Source organism: Alligator sinensis, unplaced genomic scaffold (assembly GCF_000455745.1).
Source record: "Alligator sinensis unplaced genomic scaffold, ASM45574v1 scaffold1470_1, whole genome shotgun sequence".
NCBI lineage: Eukaryota > Metazoa > Chordata > Crocodylia > Alligatoridae > Alligator > Alligator sinensis.
Window position 1 is genome coordinate 105,441 of NW_005843269.1, and position 6,875 is coordinate 112,315.

A 6,875-nucleotide genomic window follows, 5' to 3' on the forward strand; every position below is an offset into this window, starting at 1 on the left:
CCGACCAGGAAAGCAGCCATGGGGCTACATCCGGTGCGCTCCCCTCCCCAGCCAGCGTTCCCACCTGCCCATCGCCTAAGTGGGGAGTGCGGCCGGTCAGGGGGTGCACCAGCACTCTGGGGGGAGGGGTGCGCGTGCACCCCCTACACATCGCCACTGCATTGAGGAATTTGAAGAATCGGCCCCTTGTAAGGGTTGCATTGCTGCCAAATACCCTCAGGGCTGGCGTATGCCCAGAGCATCCTGCCTTCGAGGGGTCCCTGCCTGGAGCTTCCCTGGAGTCCTCTGGGGTTTGGGGGAGACCTGGGTTAGGGCAGTGGGGGGTGGCAGGGTTACCTGGTGGGGTGTTGTTAGAGCCCAGCTTGTGGCTCCCAGGTTGTGGGTGCTCTGCCACACCCCCAAGCGCACTCGGGCTTTTCCAGCCCGTCAAGTACCTTGCATTGCCAGGCAGGGCTGACAGAGGGCAAGGAATAATTAACATTTAGGCTAAGTACAGACAAAAGCCCAGTGCTAAATAGATTCAGTCTTTGCAGATTAATTTAAACTGCGTAGATTGAACTGAGAAGGAAGTAAACAGACAGCCTCCCTGCTGGGCTGGAGCACACAGCTCGAATCTGGAGGGGATCTGGGACAATCCAAAAAAACAATTTAAACTAAATCAGTTAAATCTGATACTACACCCATCCAGGTGTATCTTAAATCAGTTTCTGCCATGTTGAAAGTGATTTAAGTCTGCTGTACTTCTGTTGTGTTACAGATTTGAAACAGATTCCTGCCACTGATATCGGTTCATGTGTAATTTCTGTCCCTAGCCTTAATGGGCTAATTCACTTCACACTGAGCACGGAATTTGGTGTTCTCTTAGCCACTGCACAACGGGCACTTGTTTCCCAGCTGCCACCACACAGCAATTAACAGATGTTTACTGTTATAGGCACCATCACAAGCAGGGGGGCTACAGAGACCTGCCCCTTCTGCAAACCTGGCTACCTTCCTTCATCCCACATAAGCCTGGTTACCCCCCTCACCACCCAGGGAAGTGAAACTAGCACAGAAGTTTTCCACTTCCCCACCTCTGCCAACTGTGGTCTCTGTAAGCAATAGCTCTTTGGAGAGCAAAGTCCTGGTTGCATCTGAGAGCAACCCCATTGCCCTGCAAGGGTTTGTGGGGGATGGGGTGAGGAATAGTGCAGTTTGGGATGCCTGGAGGACTGACTAGGCACAGAATGCTGTGTGTCTGCACATAATATTAAATCAGTTCAAGAGGGACCAGCTCAGAATAGTACTTGATTTTCTGGGTTTGCTTTTGAAATGTTTCAGGAAGTTTAAACTGGTCTAAATTGGCATGCGTGTCGTCTAGACTCTTGGGCCGCACCCAGACAAGCACGGCTATGTGGTATGTGGCACTGTAGACATACCACACATTCAGCTGTTCTCCATACTGCCAGGTTGGGGTGGGGGGGGCAGAGGGTAATCCTGGGCAATCTCAGGGTAAAAAAACACCTGCACAAAAACAAAGTGGGGTGGTGCACACGGGGGTAGAGTGTGCCCTCTAAAAACAGAGCCTGACTGGCCGGAGCCACGCTCCAGCCACCAGCCAGGCTCCAAGTGCCAGGATTGACTCTGAAGCCCCAGGGGGTCCCCCGGACTCCAGGCAAGGCTGCTGGGGCGTCCAGTAATGGCCCCAGCTTCTCCTACCGCACCTGGGGACACACTGTCTGGGTGAACTTCTGGCTTAATTGAAGTAGACTGCAAAACAGCTCCAATTTTGCTGAGATCAGGATGTCACTCTATTTAACTATTTCATCTTTTCTCCTAGTCATTTCCTGTTTTCCAGGTGCCCCCCCCCCCCACCTGAATTTATTTTTCCCCAAATATGCTGGCTTACATTTTAACATGCTTGATCCAATTCTGTTTTCACTCCCTCCCCATACCCTTCAATTTCTTTGTCTTCATTGGTATTTCTAGCTTCTGGCTCAAGTTACTGTTTTGGGACTTTCTGTTATTCAGTCCCTTGTCTACAAAGTCCAAGACAAAAGCAGAAAAACATTTGCTCCAAAGGTAGTCCTGATTTGGGCAAAGGCTCATGGAACCTAGAGGTTCATGTTTAGATTGGTAAGAGCTAAATCTTTCAGCCTAGAACTGCATAGCTATTTTTAGAATTGATAATTGTCTTTATCCCTCCATATTATTACGGCTGAATGGAATTTTGTGTGATACTGAAGTATCCATCCTCCTAACTGACTGGTGCTTTACCTCTATCCTTTTTTCTATTTTTTTAAAATCTCAGCTGGACTGGGAGAAAAGGTTGTTTTCACATAACCTCTGAAATGTCATTCTTGAAGGAACCCACACGAAATTAGATGGATCTGATGCTAGAAGCATCTGTAACTAGTTTCTTCAGCTTGTAGTGTGATTACTAGGGCTGCCAACTATAGTTACTGCTCACATGGGGTCAGCATCAGATGCCTGGTACAAAGAGGGTCAGATACTGTTGTTTGGGTCACATATTAAGACATCTGTCCAGAGACCTAATTTATAACAAAACAAAAAGACCAGAATTACTATGGGAAAAGATTGCCCTTCAACAGCAATTCTGTTTCTCATTTTAAAGTGAAAGAATGAAAAAGCAAACTGATATATTTTAATGAAAAATTACATCTTGAAATTGTTTCCTACCCAGAAAATACATATTTTTTGATATAGCCCAGCCAAAGAAGTTCAGTTAGCACTTTGGTGGTGATTCTAACTGCGGTAAGGCTGTTAGACTGACCGGGAAAGCAGGATACATCTCAGAATGACATGGTCCGAAAAAGTAAAGTTCAAATAAAACTGGTAAGTAGGAAGAGAGATATACTCTGGCTAAAATGCACATGATTACATTTCAGTTGTAGAGAAAATAGAAAGAACTGTTGATACCTCAGAGGTAGCTTTATCTAACCAGCAGAAAAATTACCTTGGCTCATGTCAGTTCACTGCTTGTTAATTTGTGCCAGTCAGTGGCTATTCCAAGCTACATTCCACTATCCTGCATGAAGCAACCTTTGTACCTCAGTTCCAATATTGGAAAAGTTGTGTCTGCTTTCAAAAAAAACCTTCTGCCTTGAAGGCATGAGACGGGGGCTTTGTTGTGAGACTCTAATGGCTTTCATTAGAGACCGTTTAAATAGCTGCTCAAAAAAAGAGAGAAGGCTGAAGAGCAATGAAATGGGGCAGACATTTAACAGGAAGGAAAAAGACCTAGAGGTCTGTTTTATTCCAATTTTTAGGAAACGGAAGCAAAGAACGCCATCCAAATGACTGCAAGAATATTGAATTTTATGTCAATTCCAGGAAATCAAATAGATATCCTATATCTAAGACAAAGAGTTTATATACCTAGGTGTAAAACAAGCTTCCAACTAATATGACTCATACATAGCAAGATTCCCTATTAACCAGGTTCATGTGAGCATGCCTTTTTATACTGTAAGGTCTCTGACATAAGGAGCTGGGTCCTCTGAGTTCATACATGCCCTAAAGTTGCACAATGGGTCACCAGCCCTGATTTAAGACCTTTTAACACTAGTGCAGCATAAATTATTAATAATCTGGAGGAGCTGTGTTTAGTTATTAATAGCCTGGATCCAGTGCCCGGGGAGGTGGTTGTGAATCATTCCAATAACTTTAGTGGGCTTTCGGTCACACTATAATATCTCAAGCTGTTGATTCAGAGGGATACAGCTCTTTCACAGACCATGGAATTAGTTAAAGTGTTTGTCACAGCTACTCCAATGTATATTTATACACTTCTGAATTAGCTATGGAATCAAGAACCCATAAGCCCCAGTTAGAGCTATGTTGTTTAGTCAATGAGCAGTAGTCATTCGTGTTTCCCAATGCAACACATAGGCATATTTGCTGTTGGAATACTCAGGGAAAGGTTTGATAAGAAGCATCTATCAGGCTCTATGAAAGTGGCTATGATCTCTGCAGCACATAAAGCTAAGAGATCTATTATAGATTTTTATTGTCAAATATCACTCCTAAATAACAATTGAAGGTAATTTCTAAGTCATTGGTCAAAAGGATTATAGGTCTTGACATGCAGAACATGGGGCAGGGTGGTCCTTTTAGAGACTAACTGGTTTAGAGGCCTGAGTTTTTGTATACAACAGCCTACTCCATCAGATACTTGACATGTATTGACATGGGATAATGTACAGTGACTAATCAGACAGTGAAGTTGCCCTCACCGCCTTTGAATCTGAGGAATTGTGGACTCCTATATGGTTGCCTAATATAAAGGGGAAAAGATCTTTGACCACATTGATGTGGGCTTCTAAACATAAACAAATGGCTTTAGGGAATGGATATCAACCTTAAATGGTAAAGCTTCAGTTAGTTTAGTTCTGTTTGTTGAGCTCTGGCTGAGACAGAGCTAGCTTTTTTCCTTCTATGCTAACACTGGGGAATAGATATAATAAGACCACTAATAAAGAACAAGTTCTAGGACCCACTGGTTTTTCCACCACCACTTTTAAAACCATGTTTGTCAAATCTTTCCTTATTAGTATTAGATAAAACAGGGATCATAATGTGGGAAATTCCTAGGAGCCCATTTCATAGTAGTGATAACAAAGGTGAGAAACCTTTCAGGAAAAAAAAAAACTTGTGTAGACCGTCTGTGAGCCAGAAATGCACTATCTATTAAGGTTGGATTGAAAGTCCTTACTAATAACACAAGTCAAATAGTTTTTAGAGTCTGACACAAGCTCCTTAGGGTCTGCAAAGTAATGTAGGTGCAGTCCTATTTTGGACACAGGTCTATACCCAGTGTTCATGTACACCTTGTGTCAGCTACAAGAGTGTTTAGTTTTTATGGCTATGTATGTAGGAAAAAAAATGTTTATTTTCTAAAAGCCCACAGTTATCATGCCCGTAACATACAGTTCTGTAGATATAGTCTCTGTAAATGGAGGGCATTACCTGAGTCTGGAACTTATAAGTCCCAAACATAGCGTATGCAAATCATTATAGCTCCCTTGAGCTGTATATTATTGAAAGATCTGGCCCATATTTCTCAGATAGATTTTGAGCTGGTAGACTACCAGTTCGATGTTCTTCCAATACCGTTTATCCATTTTTACCATTATGGGAGTTCAAGTGACAAAAGGTTGAATATTCTAATGATTAATACATTGACATATATGGTGTGTGATCTGATCAGCAATGAGTCTGTAAACTTGTCACAGGACAGTTACAGGTCACACAAGGCTGTCCTTATTCGCCCCACATGTGTGTAGTTGCCTCTTCAGGAACTTTCTTGCCATGCCTTGATGGGAGAAAATGAATTAGTATACTCCCAAGGGAAGGTTAGTGGCCCAGATATGATATCCGGTGATTCATTTTGTGGTTGTAGTTGCATGGCTCCACCTCCCCTCACACTCTGTCCATGTCCAACCATTCCTGATCCTGAGTTTCTTAGCTCATGGGGGACAAAAAAATGATTTACCCAGCTTTGACCTCCAACGAGTTTGTTTTGCTGCCAATCCTCTCATTAAGTGTTATTGAATACACAGTTCCTTTTAATGTTATACAGTCACATGCATCAGTGCACATTTCCTTCCCTCCCAACATTCTACCCAACAAGGGGCTCAGGAAGGGGTTTCTTCCCCCTTCCTTCCTGCTTCTAACAGTTATCAAGTTAGCTGAGCTCACCATCACTCTTTTGTGCTCATGTTCACTGACTTTGCTTGCCACCAGCCAGCACAGACTTGGTTCTTAAAGCTCTATGCCTCCGTGTAAAATAGATGATAGCAACTTTTGGAGAGCTGATCCTCCGTCCCCTTCCCGGGGAAACTAACCTTCACATTGTTGCTCCTTTTATAGGTCTCTCTGGTTCAAGTGGAGATTCCTCATCCATCACCTTCCCCCTCAGCTGGTTCTGGGATTTCCTCAGATGGATGCCACTTGATGATATCATCCTCCATACCACACTCCAAGCGTTTATCTCAGGTAAGTTCTTTACAATTTTCTCTCTAACACGGGCTGATACTGGCCTCCCTGTTATAAAACTCTAGGCAAAAATAAATTTTATTCAACAGATGGAGCCACACTGATTTACACCAGCTGAGAATCTGCTTTAGGGCATGCATAGTTCCTTAATGGAGGCCTTAAGTGATTTGTAATATTAATACTGCTATTGATGACATATGTACAAAAGTGTAAGATGTTGGCATGTGATTTGATATTTTTGGCTTGAGAAATGAAAGAATTACTGAGCACCTAGAATGCTGATAGACTGCAAGTTTGATTTTTTAATGGTTTCCTTTGTGCTGCACCGAGAAACTATAATAAAAGGTTGGTTTCGGGTGAGGGGGTTGTTTTATTTCATCATAGCTACATACTGTTTATTGCAGTCTTGGAGTGAGGAACAAAATGGGCTAAATGGAAAAACACATGCCTGATGTTTGCAAAGGATAGTTACAAGCTCGAAGGACTGATTAAATCCTACGGGGTTTAAGATATGCTTACCTGGAACTGGCTTGATTCTACTGAATGGAAAATACTGCCTGCAGAAGTGATTCCTCATTGTTCAATAAAGGATAATTTCTATTTCTGTTACCATATGTGCTTCTTCAGTGTGATTTGTTGTACTACACTTCCAATTTCTGTTTGGCAGTATTGATCGTGTTAAGTTCTTAATGTCTTATGGCAATCAGTAAAAATCCTTTTATTTTTCAAAAAAAGTTATTTATAGCTGCTAGGACTGGATTTCAAAAGATACTGGAATTGTATATCTGAGTACAAATCAGCAGCTCTGGCCTTGAGATCAGTCCATTACAACCCTGAGATGACCTGCCATAAATTGTCAAACAGTATTATCTTTTCTA

General features: G+C 42.6%; 1 long non-coding RNA gene across 1 annotated transcript; it reads left to right on the forward strand.

Moving 5' to 3' along the window:
- The first annotated feature begins 5,599 nt into the window (after positions 1-5,599).
- Positions 5,600-6,597, forward strand: LOC102379995. The gene is made up of 2 exons (XR_003092248.1): positions 5,600-5,997; positions 6,402-6,597. It is a non-coding gene; the product is annotated as an uncharacterized LOC102379995 (long non-coding RNA).
- Positions 6,598-6,875: the final 278 nt, after the last annotated feature.